Source organism: Xiphophorus hellerii, chromosome 24 (genome assembly GCF_003331165.1).
Source record: "Xiphophorus hellerii strain 12219 chromosome 24, Xiphophorus_hellerii-4.1, whole genome shotgun sequence".
Lineage (NCBI taxonomy): Eukaryota > Metazoa > Chordata > Actinopteri > Cyprinodontiformes > Poeciliidae > Xiphophorus > Xiphophorus hellerii.
The window spans coordinates 2,594,928-2,619,354 of record NC_045695.1 but is presented as its reverse complement, the minus strand read 5'-3'; the positions used below and the strand labels follow the sequence as shown (position 1 = coordinate 2,619,354).

Genomic DNA, 24,427 nt, shown 5'->3' with positions numbered 1-24,427 from the left:
ACTGTAGCTACTTAGCTACAGTGCTAAGTAGCTCGATGAAGCTATCTACTTAGCTAGCATGCTAAGTAGCTAGATGAAGCCAGCTACTAAACTTAACCAGCTAGTAGCTAGCTTATGTGGCTATCAGCTAGCCATGTAAAGTGTGAACTTTATCTAAGTTCACACAGAAGTGAAAATAGCCAAACTATAACCTGAATTTTCTTGCTGTTATGCTTCAACATGATCTGTTTTTATTACTGTTTTAATAAATAAAAGTTGAAGTTTTAGTAAAATGTACATTAAGTAGAATTTTGGTTTGTTTCTGGTGGTACATTAAGAGGAATTTTAGTTTTAAACAAAACATTTTTTAGTCCATGAAAGTCTGATTCAACCAGTATGAGGTTATCTTTTATGTTCTAGTTTTTAATTCAAAATTGAACCAAAAATAGAAATCATGCTTATCCTAAGTTTCTAATCCATGTTAGAGATCATCCTGCCCATTATCAGGCTATCTAACCCAGTGTGCCTGGTCAAAGCCATAATTGAGCCTGGTTATTGAACCAGTTCATATTCAACTCAGGACATAAATGAAAATACTAATTTGGTAACTTGTATGTTGAAGCTGGAAATGCAATATTGTTTGAGGTTCATTCTTGATGTCATATCAGTCAGGTTATTTATTTCAGCTTTACAAAACCTTCACTGCTATATTTAACTTGTATAAAAAGATTATGATGCATAATCATACATAGACAGTCTTGTAGTATCTTGCCTATAACTGAATCTTAACCAACAATCAGAAAGCAATCATTGCTGGGTCAGTGGTCTCACTTTAGTAAAGAACATGTTGCTTTTCCAGAACAGCTGTATTTATATTGAGAACAAAATACACAGTCTGATTATTAGGCATTAGCTTCAGGACCTCTGATGGCAAAGAACTCTAGAGTTTATTTAGACTTTCAAACTACTATTCACATTTCTGAGTAATGCACTGCTTCATGTTTGTGTGATTAATCTTCTGATCAAACTTTTAGAAGGAATCCAAACATTTCTTCTCTTGCGACTGAGCCCTCCAGCTTGTATGCATTATGAATCCTGTCTCCGTTCAAGTGATTCATTTAAAAACATAAAATGCAACCGCTGTCACACGCCGAACCAGCGGGCCTGAACGGCAAGATGGCTTCCTCTCGATCTTGACATGCTTGCAGTGAGTTTATCTATCAATTCTTGTGTTAATTAAAATGAAGTTGCAATGAGCTCTGCTACAAACCGCAATCAGCCGTAATTAAGCCGATGCTAAGATGATCTGGAGACTCGGAGCATTGATTATGGGTGTTTTTAATTAGTTATTTAATGAAAGTTACAATGCAGACCTGCTCACTGAATAGTGGAAACAAAACGTTGGAGTGTAAAGCATTACTCACTGATTTCTCTCTGGTTGGAGTGCAAGAAAAGAAAGTTAAATAACTCTGAACGGAACCTGATTAAATGTACACATGCATATATTTTGAGACTGTAATATTTGTCATGAGGTCTAAAAACTGGTTTAATTTCCTGTCAGCGGCGTTGTGCAATTTTTCCCTTCATATGAAATAGTTCTACATTCACTTCATACCTGAGAATCTCAACTCTTTCACCCCAAGTCTAAGTCAACTTAGAATATTCACAGTTTTTTGTAATAATAAGAATAATACATCAAATTTATCTCTTTGGTTTTGAATCGAGGTTATTATCTTGAACCTAATTTATCATAATTTTCAAGTCATGAACTATTACAGTGTAAATCAAATTTTACTGAACAAAGCTCCCCATGAGAACAGTATTTTTTTTTTTTTTTCAAAAATAAAAAACTCAAAATGCACTGTTCCAAATTATTATGGACAGCAGATTTTTTAAACATTTTATGGATTATAAAGAACTGCAAACGGTCATTCTTTTTACTTTTTTTTTTTTTTTTTACCCCTCCAGGGGGTCTTTTGTGGGTTCTAGTGTCCCTTATATGAAAATAGGCTGACAGGAAACGGGGAAGCAGAGGGGGGAAGACATGCAGCAAATGTCGTCGGGTCCGGGAGTCGAACCCGAGACGGCAGCATCGAGGACTCAAGGCCTCCAAACATGGGTCGCGCTGTTCCCTACGCCACCACGGCGCGCCCAAACAGTCATTCTTTGAATGTGCAGCATCAAGTGGTCACATGTACTAAAATCAAAAGCTATTTCAATCAAAAACATCTTAACAGACAGAGTTCCATGTTAACATTGGACCTTCTTTGAAATCACAGCACAATTCTTGATCCATTGAACTTGTGAGTTTGTGGAAAGTTTCTGCTTGAATTTCTTTGCAGGATGTCAGAAAACCTTCCTAGAGCTGCTGGTTTGATATGAACTGCATTTCATCCTCAGATCTTCTGCTTGAGGAAACTCCAAAGGTTCTCAATAGGGTTGAGGTCAGAGGTCAGAGGAGGATGGTGACCACACCATGAGTTTCTCCCCTTTTATGCCCATAGCAGCCAATGATACAGTGGTATTCCTTGCAGCATGAGATGGTGCATTGTCATGATGAAGATGATTTTGCTACTGAAGGTTCGTCTCTTCTTTTTGAACCATGAAAGAAAATGATCAGTCAGAAAGTCCAGATACTTTGCTGAGGTCATTTTCACACCTTCATGGACTCTGAAGGGGCCGACCAGCCTCTCTCTCTCTCCTCATGATTTCGGCCCAAAAAATGACTCCACCACCTCTTTGCTGACGTGTTGGGATGTGGTGGCCATCCACCACCAATCCATTACTGCATCCATGTGGACCATCCAGACACTGAGTGCGGAGTTGCAGTTGTAGAGACATAGATGTGGTTGTTGTTCTGGTGGTAAAACAAGGATTTGTTGTCGTGAACCAAGCCTGCAGTCTGCGAATGTCCTTGATGAATAAATGAAGTGGACCCTATAACACAGGAATGTGAGTATCTGCCAAGAGTCAGTGTAAATGCTGCTTGATGACACTAAGGTTTTTCCTGAGAGTCGAGTTTAATTCAGGTTCTCAGTTTAAGTCGAAAGCCTTTTTTTAAGCAACTGGCCCGGGACTCAAGTCTGTCAATATTTCTGTCTGATTTGCACAGATTAAAACTGATTATTGTTCATAGTCCATAAACAGTTTCCTAGATCAACTTTTCTGAAGTCGTTTATTTCCATCTTTCAGTGAACTCATCTTGACTCCTCTGTTGCTTCCCTCCCAAAATAATCGTAATTTTTCTCTTGCAGAAAAGCTCTTAAATTTGGTCCGTTTTAAGTTTCTAGAAACTGTTTCAAAGCACTTTGAGCAACTTCTGGAAAATCCTGATGTCATTTTGGATCATTGTCAGTTGGGGTATCAAGGGTGTTTTCACTACTAATGTAGTTATATTAACACGTGTGATTGTGTAAGAAAAGAAGGTAGAAGTTGAACAATCACTTAATGCTTCTTCTTTTCTCCACAGATGATCTCTCTTGCAAACTGGACTAAAATATCCTCAGAAGTTTCCAGCAGAACCAGACATGGACACACAGCCTCACTTCTGCTTCCGGCTCTAATGGTGACGCATGGCTCTTTTCTTTCTCACAGAAGCATTTAAGACGAGGGGAACATGGAAAATTTCTTCTAGAAATTGATCCATTTTGTTCCTAAACTTTGCTGTCTTTGAAGTGTTTAAAACAAATTGTTTGAGTTATCTGTGTTTAGCGAAAGTTCCTCAAATAAAAACGTAACTATTAGCGGCACTTACAAAAATATCATTTCAAGATTTCTTCATGTATTTTACATATTTTAGGGCCAGAAAAAAATGATTTGGTTGTCCTTAAAGATTCTTCCTTTTGGAAGGAAAGAAACAGGATGTTAAAATTTATTTTCACAAATTTATAGTTCACAGGGTGGAAAACATAAAGTTGGCTAGTTGGCTGCACCAACTTATTTAAGGATAACAGTTGTTTTTATTTCATTTCTTACATATTCTTGGAAATAATGTATTTCAAAGAGTCGAGATACAACATACTACAGCTTCATTAAGGCTCTTTCACTTCTGCCTGATGACAGTATGGGTAGCCAATTTGTTGTCAGGGTAACCTCAGAGGTAGCTTTGTTTGACACTCTTTGTGATTTAAAAAGATAATTTTAAAGTTGGAAGAAGAAGCGTAATTTAATTTTAATTTGGGATCTGTGGTCATCAGAATTGAAAGGGACTTTTCTTCTTCTTTGAATCTTTTTAACTGAGCCCAAATTACATTAACCTGCAGCTGAATGTTGTGAGTTCTCCATCAGTCAAGGACAGATTGGAAAATAGGAGCAGGGTGTTGAAGGAACAGGACGAAATGAAACTGGTTAAAATTTACAACCTAAGTTTTTTTTTTTTTTTTCTTTATCCAGTAAAAAGTATTTGGTGCTGGATTTTTGGTTTCTAAATAGTTTTTGTAATAAACTACAGAAAAAACACCCCCTCAATATGCTGCTGACACTATCATGTTTCACTGTGGACATCATTGTGTGTTAAAGACATTATTTTTAATTGACACAATGTCAGTTTTTTGTGTTTCTGGTCATTTCCTAATCCTACTCACACAGAAGATGGTGTTAGCCAAACCAAATCAATCTGTCTCAGTCGGAATGCACTGCAGCTAATCACTCAGGTCCCCGGCCGTACAGCTGTTATAAATGATGAGATCAGTGCCGGATCACTTCCTGTCACTCATAACGTAGCGCAGCACATTTTTCTCATACATGCTGCATCATCCACTGGGTGAACACCGCTATCTACTAAACAGATGTCAGTCTCACCATCGCTCTACCAAATACGGCATAACCGAGTAATGAAGTTGTGTTGTGGTGATGATGTCAATGAATGTGTTTTTAATCAAATTATGTGGTTAGATGCAGAGAAAGAATGAGTCGGCTTTATTAAAGTTGTGAGGCATCTGGAAAACGTTGATTACTTCCTGTAGATATTTTCATCTGAAGAAAGAAAGATGAGTTGTCTGGCGTAAAGGCCTATCAATCTTGTTTTGACTCCATGTTGGACACCTCTGTGCACCTGTCAGTGCTGACAGTCTACCTCATGTTAGAGCAGGCATTACATCTTAACGTTTGAGTTTGTTTCAAATACCTGATGGCCGCAGTGTGTCTGTTTGTAAGTGTCTTTGAGATTGAAGTTGTTTCATCAAGATAGAGGTCCTTTATGCAACTATCTTAATTGCTTATAACATTTTAAAACAGCACTTCATAATGTCTTGACTATTTCACACTAAAGCTATTTGTTTTTGTTTTCAATAGACAAGAGTTTGTTCCCTAAGAGAGACTGCTTTGTTTGGACAGTTTTAAAAGCTCATGTAGGCCCTGGTAGGATCTGCCTGAAAACGTAGGTCCCAGAAATCCCATGAGAAATTTCTCAGCATTCACTAAATGGAGATGACTCAACTATGTGGTATGAACCATCCTATGGCTGCTCTACATCCAAGACCATGGCTCTCAATATATATCCAATTATAGTTGTGAAGGATTGCTTAGATATAAATGGACCTTGGTGTTTTGATCATTAGTAATTGTTGAAAGGTCAGTGAGAACACGATCGTCCTATAACCACGTGACCATACTTTGACTGTCCGGCTTCAAATGAAGAATGCTAGAGGCTTTGGCCATAGAGATGGGGTCTGTCGATCAGACCCTACCTCTATTTCCTGAGTTAGTTCAGCAGTCGAATTAGGATGCCTTTTTTCAGATGTTTTCTGGACTTTTCCCACTGGTGGGTTTGAGCTAGAACTTAGTGGAGAGCATGTTTCCCTTCTTTTATAGAACCCTATTATTAGGCAGTAGTAGGTATGAGAAGCTGCAGAGTGTTGTTAGGTATAGGCATATTTGAATTTCCTTCTTCAGCTTTTTTACATCTGTGACCTTGTGTTATCGTACCTGATCTCAGAGTGTTTGACACACGTCTGAGCCTATTAAGTCAGTCCCAACTCAGCTGAAAATCAATGAGACCTGCAAGACACCAAAGAACTTCAAGAAGCCTGGAGGCTTATCGCTTGGACGGCTTTAAAAGAACCTCTTCTCCTTGGAAGAGAGGTATAAAGAGATGAGGCAAGATGTAAAGCATCTAAAAGTGTTTTAGTGAAGCAGATTTAAGTTAACTGCTGAAATTTTGAGTCTAATGGGTTCTCCCAGAAGGCGTCACAAATACAGACACTTTCTCTTTTATTCACCATTTGCAGCTACTGTATCAATGGATCCAGCTGGTTCTCTTTTCTCCTTTCTCTGCTGCTCTCTCACTGCATGCAGTAAAGAAGAGTTAAGCCTCCCAGTTCTCTGGTCGATGGTCAGACTGCTGTGGGACAGTAAAGCCAGTAAGTCATCTGGGAAGCCCAGTGTTAAAGAGGAGCAGACTGCCTGTAAACCGATTTGATTCACCTTCCCACAGTTCATGTCTCCTTAATCCTAATTAGAGAAATACTTTAAAGGGGTGTTGAGGCACCTAATGGGTGTTTTTATTTACAAGGTCGAAAACTTGAAGCCTCAGCACTTGGCAGAAAAATCAGTCACTTGTATTGATTAACGGCGATGCCATTATGCCACTGCAGATATATTATGGTCATTTGGGCAGTAAAAATCCCAGTCCAGGGGTTTAGAGCCATCTCATTACTCTGTCCCTTCAGCCACTCCCCATTTTTTCATTGCGACATTTTTGATCCTCCCACTCTGTCGTTCTCTCTAGATTTCTTTTGCACTTGCCTGTCCCCTTCATCTACCCCGTTTCTTATTTGTAACACCAGGCTCTGTCAAAGTCTGGCCTGGAGGCTGGAATGTTTGAAAAGGTCTCATTAAAGAGCCAGTCAATGATCTGGACAGGCAGCTTGAGGTACAATCATACATTAGTATACACACCAGTTAACCTTGTTCAGAGATCAGTCATTTCATAGCCTAACTGTAGATCCTCACAATGTTTTGCATCTTCAAGCACTTTTTGTTCTGATGATATTTCCAGGATATAATCCATTTTATTAACAAGGTTAAGTAATGTTTAATGCACCCTGTAAGGCAGACAAATGCATAAATGCACCCACTACTACCCACAGACTGACAACCATCCCACGCCAACTGTTGGCAGAGTTAATAACTGTAGACTTCCAAACTTTAAGTGACCTTGGTTCAACTTGAGAACAGTCAAGGTTTTGGTTTTTATGTCCAACCAACTGCATTCAAGCCTTACATTAACAGGAGTTGGATGTAGAAAGGTAAATTATGCCTGGACTCTAGTTTCTGAACTCCAATGGACGAGTTTTGGTTTCTTAGTGGCTAGGAGAAGAATCATTCCTGATTGTGTTGTGACAGGTGTTACATTTAGTGGCAGGTTTGGTGAGGTTGTTTGTTGGGTTTGGGCCATTTCTTACAGTTAATGGATCCCTTAATTCTGCAACACATTTCAAGCTATTTTTTGTTTTTAAAGTTTTAGTTTAGTGAAGAGGAATGTTCAAACATTCTCACAAAGACATTCCTGAACCTTGTTCGTATTCCTCCTGGAAGATATGAAGTGGTTTTAACTGCAAAGTGTCCATATAATAAAACGTACGTCACAATAAGATGTCAGTTCATTTGGTATCTGTGTCAGTTTTGGAGTGAGTTTGTTTTTGGGCTCACAGTTTGGTAAATTCCTCTATTTTATTTTCAGGGTTTGCCATTGTAATATTTTTGGGGTCACAGTTTGGTATGTTTTGTGCAAGTGGCTCAAGATGCATCATAGCATGGTTTTAGTGTTGTGGTTTGGCATGTCGCTCAGTTCTGAGGTCAAATTTGGGTTTGTATCTCACTTTAAGGGTCGCAGATTCATTTCCCAATTTTGGGGTTCTAATTTGGTATGAAATTAGAAAAACAACCCAAAAAAAAAACCCATCCCAAATGCTATTGATCCACTACTATGTAGAGTTCCCCCCAGAAACATGCAAAGCCCGGTGGAGGGAGTGTTAGGGCAATGAAATAAAACCTCAGGCTTTTCATCATATTTATCACAGTGCAATAAAAAACAAGTTTGTCCTCATCTACATAACAGTGGTGGTCACTGTGCCAGATTGCAACATCTGCACTCTAATAGTGCAGTAAAATAACCATACAGCTCTACTCTAAACACCTGAAGCCACTAATGCTGATGAGTCCACTACAGAACAGATGGAAAGACCTGAAGTCTTTGGGTTCATGTTTTTGTTTTAAACTGAGATCAAAGGCGAAGTGGCCACACTTTTCCCCAACTGCTGCTGCTCATCATCCTCACTCATACGCCGACTCAAACTGTTTAGTGCAGCTGAAGCAGAGCAGCTCTGACGGGTGAAATCATTTATTTACCAGGGGCGCGCTGGGCGGCGTGGCCTCTGACCGGCCCTCATGCTGGCTGGAGATAACGGCCTCAGCAGAGCCCTGGGCAGCTGTGGTCAGCCGAACCGGGGGTTATCACGCCATTCGTTCAGTCCACCAGCTCAATTCTGTGATGGATCCGTATGATAATGATGTGGGATCGGTTTATTTTGACTTTGGGAATGTCTCTATAGGGCAATAGACACCACAAAGAATTTCATTTCAGTGTTGGAAGCATTCACTAAGCTGCAACATTACCTTCTTACTCTAAAAGGATTTATATAGGGTTTATATTAAGAATGGGTAGAAAATTTACAATTAAATAGTAGTGATAATGTTAAATTAATACTCCTGAAAATGATAAACATAAATTTGTTACTGTATAAACAAATAACATGGGAAAGTGTTTTTTATTTTTTGAATGTAATATTTGGCATATTAATTACTTTACCAAGCCATTTATTTCTATAGTTGGTAGCAGTTTTGCAGGATTTTACTTCCATAGGTTTTTCCCCAAAGATTTTCAGTCCACTTCTCCATAGTCTGGCGTACACACCGGAAACCTGGCAACAGACTTCCCTTTCTTTCAGTCTGGGCGAAACTATCTGCTAAGCAAATATTCAATCAGTCAAACATTATTTCTAGAGGCTTTACAGAGTCAAGTGGAACACAAAGTGTTTTACAGAGATAAGACTGACATTTAACCAGTGGAGCCACATAATGAAACAATAACAGGCGGATAAAACAAGAAATTATTGCTAGTAAAACAATAAGTACTTAGGTTATAAACATCAGTGAATTGATTTTATATTTTGATCAACTCTTAAATAAATTAAAAGAAATGCAGATTAAATGTGGAAACTCTTTAGATATATTTATGATGTAAACTGTATATTAACACCAACAGTAAGACCTTATATAGTAAAAAATGTACAATATTCTTCAGACATTGATCAGTGCCTGTCATGATCATTACCGTCTAAAACGGTAATAAAATATATGCTATATAACAGACTCTAGTTTCTAAATCTAAGTTCAAACATGATGAAGGATTTATTGCCACGTACCTGTTAGTTTAATTCTAATTCAGCTTATAGTTTCTGGGATTCAAACTCAGTGAGGCGCCATGAAAATGCAGCCTTAGCAGCAACATAAGCTGATTACAGATCTCAGTTTAATTGTTTTACTTGTTAATTATAAGTTGCATTAATGCCTGAAACACAGAACAGTATTTGATTCCACCTGGGATTTCGGTGGATTTAGGTTTGTATACAAACATGGAGCACTTTTGTAGGATTAATTTCTCATTATTGGCTTGGGAAAATCACCAGCGAGTTGTTTTCATTTCTTAATAAAACAAAGAGCCCAAACAATCCAGATATTTACTTTATGTAGCGCTTTATGCTAGCATAGATACCTCTAAAGCATTTTATATGCTCAAAGGTTGCAACCAAACAACTGCAAAATTATTAGGAAAGTCTTATTCATGAGGATTATTTTTATTAATCACAAACCAATTATTTTCAGAATTGATTAAAGGGGACTTATAATTTACATTTTGCAAATGTTTTTATACTTCCAATTAGTTTTCTCCTGCTTCTAAAAACAGCCCAAGTTTTTTTTTAAACCTTAAGAATGTGTAGTCACAAATCAGCAGCTTCACCTTACAATGTTAGCAAAGCCTAGCTCATCACCAAAGCAACCAAATCAGGTCTCCAGCACAGTTGGTTCGCTGGTTTTACCACTGTCTGCGTTGTACAATGGCTGCTGGGAAAGACGAGTGTTTTGTTGTTGACTAACCATTCAGGAAACCACTTGGTGCATTACTGTTGGTTGCGCAGGAGGCCCCACTTCTGCTTTTCAAAGATGTACAGTTGTATAGTTGCTCAATTGTCTGCAGCCTTTTTCATTTGTGAGTGTAAACGTTGTTGGGGAGTGTGGCCTGAAATGAAAACTGAGCAGACTAAATTTGGTTATCTAACAATGGTTTTGTGCAAAAATAAGTTCAAGGAAGCGTAGTAGGTCAACTAAACATCTCTTTTTTTGGCCCATTTTTTTCTAAAGAAAATAAGCTGCCTAATATTTATGCACATCCTGATGTAGGGTTTTGACCTCCTCCCTCATTACATAGGTACACGTCACATGCTAGGCTTACATCCATAAAGCATTCACTTTTATCCAGCTTGGAGGTAGAAAATATACCTAGAAATGATGATAAAGTCAAAATACTCCTTCAAATGTAGTCCAACAGGAAATCTTTTGGCCCAAATATAAACCGATGATGTGTATAGTTTTCTGAATCCTGCATACTGTACACCGACCCTGCCAGACCTCAGCTCTGGAGACTCTGCAGGATGAGTGCTGCTCCCTGTGCCCCCTCAGTAGGGGACTGTTATTTACAGTGAGGAGTGCTGAAGCTGCATGTCCTCATCCTATGCTGCCATCAGCAGTGTGTGTGTGTGTGTGCGTGCATGTGGTGAACGAGATAGTAGACGGGGTAATTACCACTGGATCCTTCATCCAGCATCCGCTCACCTCTTCAGTCTCAACAGAGCCACTAAGAGGAGCTCCGTCAGCTCCAAATCACAGCACCAGGCAGGTGTGAGCACGGCTACCTGTGTGCACACAATACCATAAGAAAAAAACAAAAAAAACACTTTATTCTTTTTTTAAACACAAAGGGACATCTGCAAGTGAGGACAAGTTGGATAAAATTCAATGAATGTTCTGCCTGCGCTGCATCGTGTGTGTCCTCCTCCGTTATAGCCCAGAGTGCTGCGTGTTATCTCGACAGGTGCAGTTGTCTGCACCCTGCTGTATAATGGGGATGTGTTCAGCCTGTTCCATGCTGTATCTGTCTGGCAGCACTGAGATGGTGTTCACTGATAACTCCTAGTCTTCCCCCAAGCCTCCTTTAAGAGGCAGGGTGAAGCACAGCGGTGGCATTTAGTGAGCAGATTGTGACACTGTACATGCTTTGCTTGAATGTTTGCAGTGGAGCTAATCTTCCGGCCCCAACAGCCTCTTTCCAGATGTTTACCGGGTTAAATTAATAAGTGTGAATATTGGGTATGAAAAGAGGTCCAGAAATGACAGCGTCCTTCACACTTTCTGGCTCCCCAGATGTTAACATGACTGCCTTTTGCCAACAGGAGAGACGTTTAGAGCTGATGATTCTGATTATGCTTTATAACTTCTGCAGTCGGTACAAAATTGATGAAAAATCTAGGAGACGTGGAGAGAACCTGAGTGAAATTACCTCCACCACCTTGGTGTCGACCGTTTGGTCGCATAAATATTCATTTGTTCGGCAAAAATGTTGTTTGGTCTGCAAAAATTTGACCTATTTTTGTTTTTAAGATATTAATAAAAGTTTCCAGAAGTCATAGGTTAACCATGTTCTCCCACATTTAAGAAATCAAACACTTTAGGTGACAATCAACTGCACTACACTTGTCCTGCATATCTGTTCTATTTTGTGTTGATCTGTCCATTAAACTCCAGTTAGTAAGAGTAAGATTACACATGAGGAAAAGCTTAAGGGTTGTTAATATTTAAAACCACATTAACCACTCCTGGTTTGTTGGTCTCTGTATTTTCTCAACTCAGCCTTACAGATGGCTGCTAAATAGAACATTTCGCAAAATGCTAATATGCTAATCATTAAGTCTGATGAAATGCATCAATTTTTCTGTGATGGATTCAATCTTCCTGTTCCACTGAAGCGTATGCATTAAAGTTTCCTCTGGAGTGAATAATAAGCATTTAAATATGAACCTTGGTAAGGGTGATATTGTTATTCCAATGTTAAGAGTGTATACTAGATGATTTAGTGTGTGGTTTCCTCTGGCGTCTTGTTAAAAGGACTTTAAACCAATGAAAGAAAAACTGACCCCATGTCTGATTAATGGAAAGTCTGAAATTTTGACCTAAAAAAAAACATGCAGGAAACCAGAGTAAAACCGCTGCAGGCTGACGACTGAACCGCATCCGTTGTTCTTTTTCAGGAAATAATCTCCAGCTCAAATCGCCATTCATTATTCTTTCAGTGGAGAGCAGAGTGTACTTAGGAGGGATCTAATTTTATCAACCAAGTGTCTAAATTGCCAATTTGTGCCCAGAATGGAAGATCACTTATCCAAATTTTTCCCCTGTTCCATAATCAGGTGAAGTGGCACATTTTTTTTCTTTTTTTTTTCCTCCATTCTATGGTTGCCTCATTTTTCAGAGCGAAACACTTTAACATGAATCATTGGCATGCCGTTCACCTCGCGTTTTGTCCTCAGAAACCGATGTGAATATTTCTGCCTCTCTTTTCAGATCACTTAGAGCCGCCTGTCACTCTACTATTATTACTTTGTGGATGTTTTAATAAAAGGTTTCCTCCAGGATATGATACTCCCCCAATAGTATGTAACACCAATTTATTGCTTTACTGACGGAAGCAGAGAAAAACCCAGTGAGATTATCCAGGTAGGCTGTTCAGATATCATAAGAAATGGAGAATGACTGTTTAAAAGGTAAAAGTTGACCAAAGGGACATCTTGGAGGTTGGTGTGTGTGTTCCACTGCAGGCTGATGTATCGATCGCCTTCTTGGATTTGTTTTTGAGACTGAAAACAAACGTGTCGAGCTGTGTGATCCGCAGATTACCTGATATGACTGAAAATGAACTCTTTCTGAGGCGAGATTAGCTCTGAACTTTAAACCCTGAATCAGTAAGTTCAGGATGAACGGCGATGAATCCTTGGCAAGGATAGAAAACAGGATTTCAACTTCCATCATAGCAAGTAAACAGAATGCTCATCATTTGACTGTAATATTATTGAAATGCTGCAAAAACATAATTTAGACTTTCGTTCATACTTAGGATGCTAAATTCAAAATTTCAAAAATGTTCACTTTGAAACCACCTTTCCCTCCGTTGATACAAGCATGAACATTCTCACATATCTTTATTATCAGACGCCCCACAAGTTTGAACTGGAAGTGATCCGCACCACTGAACCACCATCTTGGTAGGCAAAGCATAGACAAACCACAGAGATTTTAGAGTACTAACAAACTAATAGAGTAACAGTTGTAATGCACTTATATTATAAATTAGATAGGAACAAAGTGAGCGCAACTTCTAAGCCTGAGGCTTGTTGATTGCTGTCATAGCAACTCCATAGCAACTGTCATGACAGTTAGTTATGGATACCTACCAAGATGGCTGCCAGCTACAAAGTTCCCAGAAGTGGCACATCACATGTCCATTTGAAAATGGAATTGTCTTAGCAATAGTTGCTAGGTTACCAGTTTTTCATAGTTACTGACCACTGAAAATACCTTTCATAGCATTATGTTTAGAAAAATGAAATTTGTTACAAGAAATATAAAGCCTCTTATTGAGAAAGTCATTGAAGTTTAATAGCTATTAAATTCATAGATGGATAATGCATTTTGCAAAGAAACCTCCAAGTGATGTTGGCTTAGAATGGGCCTCAAAATGTGTTCTTGGAGCATTGTGTGGCGTTGTTCCTCTGCAGAAACAAAGCTGGCAGCGGCCGGCGAAGCAGCTTTTAAAGTACGAGCCCCTGATCGCGTTGAAGGCCGCAGAAGACGAGCGCTCATCAGAAGTCGGCCCTGGATAATGCAGAAGTTTTAAAAGGCGAGCAGCGTCTCGCTCCGGCTCTCCAGTGACTCCAGCTGTTATGTTTCATCACCGCCATTAATCCTGACTGCTGCCGCCAGATCTTTGAGCTTTATTCCCACCTCGCTGATCCATATCGGTCCTTAAATGCTTTTACTTTAACTGAGCCGTCTGGGGTTGCCTCGGCGTCGCGCCCAGCTGGCGTTGCGGGCCGTTTTTACTCTGAGTACGCCTCAGTGTGATTAACATAATTCATGTGTCATGTCGGGGCGTTGCCCCCGCTCTGCCTGATGCAGAACTGCAGTGTCACCCGGGCGGCCAGTCGAATGCATCATGGCGATGATGCATTCGACATCATGGCAATTTATAACGAGGGATTAGCATTCAGAGCAAACGTCCTCACTTCTGATTCTCAGCTTACCTCCCAGGTAAATATGTGACAGTTTCTCTTGTCAAAGTCAAACATTTTGATGCTTATTGGGGTTTAATGGGACAGACCGAAACAACAACATTTATGTCTAAAAGGAAATGGGAGGGTTTTTTATTTTTTGGTTTTTGGCTAGCTTCTTAGTTTGGCCATGTTTTGGTTGGTTTTTGTAGGGATGAACAGATAAATTAAATCACCCTAAATTTCCTTCATTTTCGGTAACCTGTAGCCCTGTCACAATAAATCTTACTCTGATAAATTGTCCCTGAAATAAGCAATGATATTGTTGCTTTGAGTCTATTTTTAAGTAATATTTTGATCAAAATGCAAGTTCACTCTCTCATAGAGCTTTACTTTTGACACTGGAACTGAAAAATGTTTAAGTATCCAAAATAAAACACAACTGAAACCATAAAAAACTGTTTTTTTGTTTCGGAAAGACGGTGGTTGATATTAATATAGGAGAAAAGTCTGGTTTGTAAGAAAATGGCCACTTATCAATTAATCGTTAGTCTATCGATGAACTCAATAATCAATGCGTCCCTTATGCGATTAACTGCTGATTGAGACAGTAATCAGCCAATAAAACGTGTGACTGATTTTTCTGTCTCTGCAAAGGTTGCCGTTAACAACAGTCATCCCATTATTGCCAACTTGGCAACTTTTCGGACAAAAAAAATTGGTACTGGTCAAAATTAGCAAGTCAGGCTTTTTAAAGATCAATAATCAGCCCTAAGACTGTAATCGGTGCACCTGTAGTTTTCAGTAGTATCTAATAAAATTTTTTGTTAAGGTAATTCTTCTTTAAACCTCTGTACCTTCCTCTCTGACCATTCTGCTGCGTTCCTTTGTCTCCACGATGCTGTTTGTTTACCAACTGACCCCTGAGGCCCCCACATCACAGAACAGCTGGATTTATCCTGAGATCACATCACTAATGAATTTGCTCAGGAAGGTACCGGCGCGTTGCGTTCAGGGGGTGAATGTAAATGTCAGCTGCATCTTTTGGAATCTGATTTGTAAAAGGAATGAGAACATTTGTCATTTTCTTTGGGCTTCATAATGATTTGCAGACAACCAAACCGCCTTAGCAGAAGTTTGAGTAATCACAATGTCCTTTTTAACCTCGTCAGTCTTGTGAGAACTTTGTTTGGCTGCGGAGCGCTCTGCCCCGCCACTGTTTGGGCTCAAGTCGGCTCTGGAGTGGGGATAGAGCGCAGCCAAATCTGTTGGCTGCTATTGATATCCCATTTCCTCTGTCACTCCAAAGCTGCTTTGCATTCAGAGGCTCCGCAGCAGGCCAGAGTGTCCAGCCTGTGGCCACTAATACTGATTATCCAGCTGCTTGTGCTGCTCTTCAGTGATCATCCAGCCTTTTATTATGCGAGCAGCCGCAGCAGAGTTGCAGGCGCTGGAAGCTCTCCAGCCCTGACGCTTTAATTGCGCTTCTTCCATATTAGGTGGGACATGAACCAATCTGGCTGCTGCTTTTAAATTTGTCTTATTAATTATCCCTTTTTTCAGAGTTTTAAAGCTGACAGACTTTACAGAAGATTGGAGTGAAAGAGGATCAAAAGCTTCAGACAGCTCTTAGTTTTCTCTCTCTGTGACGATTCTACAGTGTGATGAGTTTTCACATGCGGAGCAGCAGCAGCTGGAGATCAGGTGTTGAGTTTGGGTTGCAGATGGAAACACTGGCTGCGTTTTATACAATTCCGTTAACATAACACTATAAAAAATGAATGTTGGGAGTGTTAATGTTTAGCTTTAACACTAATGCTAATAACCTGCTATTATTGCTGTGGATTTTAGGAATAAAGTTTACATACTAGCTCTCACTCTACTTTTTTAGTATTTTAGTAATATTTTATTGTTTGTTGATTGTTGATGCATAATATTATGTGTTATAAATTTCTCAGTCCAAAATGGGATGTTTATACTTTTAAATCAGATTAATGTCAAGATGATTAAGATACATTTTCCCAGCATTAGTGTTGTTGCTAAGCTAGCTAAATCTGGACACTTGTTCCGGCATAAAATTTTACCAACCATTTATGAATTTACCACTTTTGCTAAGGAAATATTTGTATTTATAATACTTGCCATGTTTTAGCCTTACTTCTCTGCTGGATGCTGAACATGCTAACTGTGCTAAATTCTTTATCTAGAACTCGTTGGACATTTTAAATGTTTAATGGCTGAACCAAAAACTGATTTTTATAGTGCACATATTTAAGTAAATTAAAAACTAATTTGCAATAAATGTACATAAATAACTCAAATAATGTTAACTAATATTTAGAATTTAACTTGATCCGTTTCGTACGCTGTAAAAATGTGTGTTTTCACTACACAACTTGCATAATTTCTTCGATATATGAAAATCTAAAAATGTTTTTGTAGATGAAATTCCAACAGTTGATTTTAGGGGTTTAGAAAAGTGTGGTCAGTGCAGAAAACCCAAATATACAAAGACAGCAGTCCATTCCTCACATCTCGCAGCCTTCAGACCTTCAAGTCTGTTTGGTTTTGAAGGGAAAGTGTTTGAGTTCCTTCCCTCAGGCGACCTTCTCGCTCTGTAATCACAAAGCGTACACACTCATTCTAATACAATACCCACTCCACTCTCTGGAGTTGTGGTGTTTTTTTTTCCTCTATGTATTATCCACTCACTTATATTTTTGCCAGTGAATGATATTCGCAGGTCATGCCTCACGTTCAGATACTATTACCACATCATTATACAGCACTGTAAAGAACTGAACATTTTTGACAGCGTTCCTTAAATCAGCAGTCATGAAAAAGCAGAATTGATGGAGGCGGCTCGCTGTTTTTTCAACCCGCCAGTCGTTAGATTTGTAATATAGAAGCAGGCAGCGAGGATGTAAGATGTCAGCGCCGACATCAGAGTATGATTTATTTACCTTCAGATGCGTCGGCCCCCGTCCCTCCGCCTCAAACACACGCGCCGCGCAGTCTATAACCCCACCTCTTTGTTTTCCGTCTCTGACCGGCTCCCTCGCTGACTCACGCTCCAGAGTCACCCCCCTCCCCCCACCCTGCCAGCAAGGTCACGCCACGCGCCACTAATGACTGCAATCAATTATCGGGCGCAACATTAAACGAGACCACAACTCCCACTTCTCTGTGGCCTTCCAGCTTTTTGAACCGAAGCATGGAGGTCAAAGATGATGCAGCTGATTTCTCTCTCACCCCAGGAGAAACGCAACATCACATCTATTTGAATGTCTGACTCATATTAGCACACTTTGTACTCATCAGATCATAAAGCACTGTGCAAAAATAATTCTGATTGTGGTAAACGGCCATTCTTGTAAACTTTGGATGCACCGATCCACTTTGTACTTTCAGTACCGATATCTGAGGTTTAGTATCAGCTGAATCTGAAATAGAAAAACAGAGCTGAATTAAAGCATTAAAAGATGACATATTTATTGAATTACAAATTTATTTGATAACTGCACCAGTAATGGCACACTTAAAACACACCAATAAAAGCAACTTTAATTTTTTCAGTCTACAATTAGGAGTAGAACAGCCAATGTAAAATAGTCAAATAGGCTTACTAGCTTTATCAGACATATAAAAAATAAAGTGGAACAAATCTCATTTCAAACGGTTCATGAAGTGCAAATAGGAGTTCTAAATATTCTAATGCAAACCCCAAAACAGAATTTCAACCTAGAATTTTCTTCCTACAAGACAAGTGCTACAAACTTTAATAAAAATGCAACTCAAACTACATAACTTAAAGCGATGACTCATAAACTAAAAGTAAAATCAGTTAAACTTCCTTTTATGCTGCAGCTTGCCTGATGAATGTCCTGTGATGTAAAGATATAGTATGGTTTAGCTTTTCTCTCCATGCTCTCACAGATCTTAAGTCTCACAGTTGGAGAAGTTTGTGTTCTTAAAGGGAAAAAAAACCATTGAGAGTGTTTTAGGATCTCCCAGCGGAATAATGTTTGTGTCGTAAACTTCTAATAGATTTCTAGGGTGTTTAAGTCTTTGGATGTGGAGGCAGAGCTTCTTTCCACAGCTTATGTAACGATTCTCTCAGCACTAAGAGCTGATTCAGGGAGCAGCACACAGTGATTTGCTTAAGTATTTATTTCTGTTTAATTTATTAATAATTTGTTTGATTAAACCGCAAACGTTAAAATGTTTCATGGGAATTTTATCTGACAGACCGACAAAGATACATGGTCTTTAACAGGTCGAATTTAAGACTTTTAAAGACCTTTTTTAATTCCACCTTGAATGAAATTTAAGACTGAAAAAATGATAAATATAGGGGAACATTCTAGAGTCTGTTTGGAAACAAACACTGGTGATAAATTTGTACTTACCCGTGATAGATTTTTTTTTTTAAATCTAGCTAGCAAGGGCTTATCAGCAGCTAGTTAGCAGTAGCCTCAACCACCTCAAGTCATAAAATGCAAAAATGTTTCAAACTTTTGTCTGATAAAAAAAAAAAAATCCAGCGAGAGAAGAAAAAAAAATCTACACATACAAGATTACATAATACTGACAAAATTTAAAGACCTGTGACTAACATATTTAAGGCAAACTTATATTTTGCATGAATTTAAGGCCTTTATAGAATTGACTGGAAGGAAGACATTTGGATCTTTGTTTTTTTTATTGCTTAAGGTCTCAGGAAAATGTGTTGAAGTTTGCAGCTCTAATGTTACAAAATGAGATAGTCACAGAAAAAAAAAATCTAATGCGGAGACAAAACGAGTGTCTACCAACTCATGAAGCTAAAAAAAGTAGGACATCTCTGAGGGATTCCTGTCATCAGGTCAGTTTCAGAGCAGCCTTCTGCTGCAACTTTAATCTTTATTAATATTTTAGGTTTTTAGTTCTGCACCAGGACATCCAGAGAAGATGCAGAGCAGCATGTAGACCAAGTGTCCTAACTGTGTTCCTCCTGGTCAAAATGAGTGAATTCCAAAGATACAAGGTCTGGACAGATGTTAGGTTGTTATGATCCTGACTTTTTATAGTTGCTGTTCCACAGCCCTGAAGTTTCTAAACTAGTATACTGTTAAAATAAGTCTGCAATGAGAAGGAAATTTTCCCCATCTGCTACAATTAGGCATAAAAAGATGTTTCCCAATTACTTGTGAGAGTCTTGAAATAAATTTAGTACCTGATTACACAAGTTAGTTTTTTTTTCTTTTTAGTTTTAACTGTTAAAAAAGAAAAATCAGTCGAAAGGGCTAACGCTTAAGAAGTGCATGAATGTTTCATTACTGCACTGAATTTAGTATTCTGTTTTACCAGCTGACTTTTCTGCCACGCAGGCGATCATAACATGAGGAGTAATGGAGCAATAACTAGTGCAGAAAAGCTCAATTCAGGCCTAAAATCCTTTTCCATGTGAAGGGGAAGGAGCAGCATTCAACACACCCCATCACTTAACACCAGCATATGGCAGAAAGCCTGCTTTACTTCTCATCGTTTTCTGTCACTCGGTTCTCCTATGGCTCGCCGTCGTGCTGTCATGACAACAGTTCCCGCTGCCAATACAGAGTCTTGCGACTGGCTGTCGAAAATAACTGTAATTTCTTTCTGCTTCATTTTCATGCTAATGTATGTTTACGCTGCAGTGAGGTGGTTTTTAACTATTAGCTTGGTTTTATTAGCAAGGCATTCATTATGGAGCTACATAAAAGTAGCACTTAGTCACCACGTAACCTTGCTAGCCTTTTATTGCTCTATATGCAGCACCATGCTAAACTACTCAAAGCCCTTTATTTTTCTTCTTCTCCTACATTTTGTCATGTAGCACGTTATGCTGAAGTGAAAGTAAAATGATACATGGCTTTACAAATCTGAAAGTGTAAGAGATCCAAACAATTACCTCCTAAAATGAACCAGAAAACAAAAATAAAAATCATGCCAAAGTGAACAATAAATTAGAGGGTCGATCTTGACATCAATTGGACCAAAGCTTTGCTCAAACGTCCCCCAAGCTGTGAAAACAAAAGCAGTCAGAGCTTTGATAAAAGAGAATAATCTGGACAAGTCATCACTGCAGAAACACAAACCAATTTCCAACCTTAAATTCATCAGTAGCATTATTGAAAAACTTGTTTCAACAGTGAAATAGTTTAACAATGACAAACTGCTTCACTCCTGCAACATGATTTTACTCCCTTTGAACAGTTTTCTGTTTTGTTCCTTATCTCAGCTGCTAGCAAAGCTAAACTCTCTAATGCTAAAATGTAGCCACCAAAACAGGTTTTCCACAATCTGCTGTAGCAAACAGCTTGCGCTCATTAACATATTGATATTAACAGTGTTAAACGTACACTGAGACATAAAATAACGCAGCAGCGCTAGTTTCTCTGTTGACAAGTTGAACCGCTAATTCTGAATGTAACTCATCACTGCTACCATACGGCTCCCAAAACTGTCCATAAACGTTTTTAGATGCCATTTAATTTAATACCTGATTAAGATGGATACTTAATACATTAAAAATCAGCTGTCCTAGAGGTTATTGAAATTTATATCAGCATTTTTTTATATCCTCAGTTCTGCTCTGCATCGTGAACTGGTTGTTTAAACACATACTAATGTTGTCATTAATTTACATACTAAAGTTAATTTGGCTCGTCTCCAAATCTCTAACCATAAACCTGGTTTTAAACATTCACTGTTCATACGTCACTTTACTGGTGATTGGTTCAGTTCTTTTTTTGGTTAATTTTTTTGGGTTATTTTCATGTTTTATTAGCTTTCATTCTTAATACCTAACACTACTTAGGCAGTAACAGAGACTGTAAACTACTAGACTATTATTTTCTGATAATCAAATGAGCCACAGCTTGGTAATTTTGATCTCACTGACTAATTTCGTCAATATTTACCTTGGACACTTGATAGTTATTCATAACCAAGCAAAACGCTTTTTGAATGTTAGATATTTCTCTAGGAATGTGTGCAGTAAACTCTCACCACATCCCTACTTTAAGATGCACAAAGTTGGAAAACTGTTTCGCCTTGTAGAATTTCATAAAAGTAAAACACGCAACAAAGAGGTCATCTGCCGACTGCTAATGCATTTCAAAGTCACAGAGCAGCATGAAACTGTACATCCATCTTTCAGTTTACTTCACGTGGAAGCAGAGTCTCAGAATCCCGTGAGGTGCATCACTCTGGAGGATATTGCTTGTTCCGGTTGCTGGAAAAGTGAGTGTAAAGTACTTTATGAATCCAATAATCCTTCCCTGAGGCAAAGCAAGGTGACGCTCTAACAGGAAGATTGGGAGTAAGGTCGACAATATAGGGTGAATATGATAATTTGGTGAGTTTTCTTTTCTTTTTTTTTTTAAAGAAGCTTAGGTAGCAGGTAGGAGCTGTCAAGAAGTTAGAAAAAAAAAGGATGGCTGACTCCTCCCTAGAAGAAAAAAAATAGAGCATGGCAGAGAGGGTAAATAGAGTTTCAAGTGATGTGAGCAAAGGAAGATGTTGGTGTAGGAGGCCTAAAACTAGACAAAAACAATAAAAGGCTGAGGAGAGGCGGGGGAGGAAGGCAGCGAGACATATAAAGATGAATCAAGCATTCAGTGAAGTGGAGAGGGAGGGTGTGATTGAGGGCACGCCGAGGGGGGGTGGGAAAGCAGCCGTGATGAGATGGCTTCTACTGGACCATGAGATTGATGAATCTGCTTCAGAGGGAGAGGGAAGAGATAGTGGAGGGAGGAGGAACAAACGCCTTGATGAAAAGACCAATTGCGGTCCCGCAAGACACAACAGAATCCATGGCTTGATAAAGGAACGAGCCGCTCGCATCTCCAGCCCGTCTATCTTAGAACACAGCACCAGAGGCATCTTTGCAGAATGGGCTATCTCTAATCTGATTTTATTATTTTTTTTCTATCGTCGCTTGTGGTATGCAGAGCTGCTGTCACATCACAGGAGATTACAGCCTATCTGGAGCGAATAAGAGTCTTTGAAAAGATGGGATTTAATTTACTTGGACGTTCTGACAGCAAACAGACTCTCAGCTGCACATCAATCATCTCCGTCGGACGCCAGCTGATACCCAAATCCACTCAAATGTAATAAATATTTTCAGCTGGTGATCCTCCTAAATCCCCTGTTCAGCTCTGACCAGCTTCTCTGTCCCTGCTTGGATGTAGCATCAACCCAGAATGATACTGCCATCACCAGTGCTGTGTTTTTCTCCACAAGAATTCATATACCTGCAGCTAATTGACATACTTATTAATCAGCTAATGCAGTAATAGCGGAGCTCATTTTTTTGTTTAGTTCACCTAGCTTCTCCATTTTTCCAGATAAATTCTAAAATGCTAATTTACTTGACAGTTTTGTTAAACATTCAGTTGAACAACGTTTGGCGTCCGTGTTGAAGTTTCGGTTATCAATAATGATAGTTGACAGCAAAATAAATCAGTTTATATATTGGTGAAGCTAAAGTGTTTATGAAATCTGAACTGCATCATATACACTGCCTGGCCAAAAAAAAGTCGCCACCTGGATTTAACTAAGCAAATAGGTACAAGCCTCCTATTGGATAAGTACTGCATAGGCGATTATCTTTCAGCTGGCAACAAGTTATTTAACCCCAGCTGATGCAATGAGTAACTCCTCATTTCTTAAACAACCATGGCAAAAGACACATCCTGTGGTCGTGGAAAAGACGTTAGTCTGTTTAAGAAGGGTCAAATCATTGGCATGCATCAAGCAGAGAAAACATCTAAGGAGATTGCAGAAACTACTAGAATTGGGTTAAGAACTGTCCAACGCATCGTTAAAAACTGGAAGGATGGTGGGGAACCATCGTCTTCCAGGAAGAAATGTGGTCGGAAAAAAATCCTGAATGATCGTGATCGGCGATTACTTAAACGTTTGGTCAAATCAAATCGAAGAAAAACAACAGCAGAACTCAGGAGTATGTTTAATTGTGAACGCAAAAGCATTTCCACACGCACAATGCGAAGGGAACTCAAGAGGTTGGGATTGAACAGCTGTGTAGCCGTAAGAAAACCTCTAATCAGTAAGGCTAACCAGAAAAAAAGGCTTCAGTTTGCTAGGGAGCATAAAGATTGGACTCTGGAGGAATGGAAGAGGGTCATGTGGTCTGATGAGTCCAGATTTACCCTGTTCCAGAGTGACGGGCGCATCAGGGTAAGAAGAGAGGCAGGTGAAGTGATGCATCCATCATGCCTAGTGCCTACTGTACAAGCCTGTGGGGGCAGTGCTATGATCTGGGGTTGCTGCAGTTGGTCAGGTCTAGGTTCAGCAACATTGTGTGCCCAAAGAATGAGGTCAGCTGACTACCTGAATATACTGAATGACCAGGTTATTCCATCAATGGATTTTGTCTTCTCAAATGGAACGGGCATATTCCAAGATGACAATGCCAGGATTCATCGGGCTCACATTGTGAAAGAGTGGTTCAGGGAGCATGAGACATCTTTTTCACACATGGATTGGCCACCACAGAGTCCAGACCTTAACCCCATTGAGAATCTTTGGGATGTGCTGGAGAAGGCTTTGCGCAGTGGTCAGACTCTCCCATCATCAATACAAGATCTTGGTGAAAGATTAATGCAACACTGGATGGAAATAAATCTTGTGACACTGCAGAAGCTTATTGAAACAATGCCACAGCGAATGCGGGCTGTAATCAAAGCTAAAGGCGGTCCAACAAAATATTAGAGAGTGTGACCATTTTTTGGTGACGACTTTTTTTTTGGCCAGGCAGTGTACTTGAGAACAAGTTTTTTACTACAACCTTCTCCTTTTGAGGCACTTGGTTTTATTTTCTTGTTGCATTTTAACCATTTTTTATTTTTGTCTGTTGCATTTAATTCTATTAGCATACATTGAGGTTTTGACAAAATGTAGAAAAGTTTATGGCGTGAGCATGAACTGTCAGATGCTGTAGGTGTTTGGTTAGCAACAAGGTTCTGTGCAGCTCACAAAATAATATGTAAAGTCTACATGAGGCGAGAGGAGGCAGAGTG

General features: G+C 39.1%; 1 protein-coding gene across 7 annotated transcripts in view; it reads left to right on the top strand.

The window, feature by feature from the left end:
• LOC116715817 (beta-1,3-galactosyltransferase 1-like) overlaps positions 1–24,427 on the top strand; it is a 147,611-nt gene that overhangs the window by 93,354 nt on the left and 29,830 nt on the right. For 4 of the 7 annotated variants that reach the window (XR_004338260.1, XM_032556499.1, XM_032556494.1 and 1 more), the window contains one exon: positions 3,449–3,544. The exons of the other annotated variants lie outside the window; for them this stretch is intronic. The gene's annotated coding sequence lies outside the window, so the exon portion shown is untranslated. The remainder of the gene's footprint in view (positions 1–3,448; positions 3,545–24,427) is intronic. 7 annotated transcript variants of the gene reach the window in all.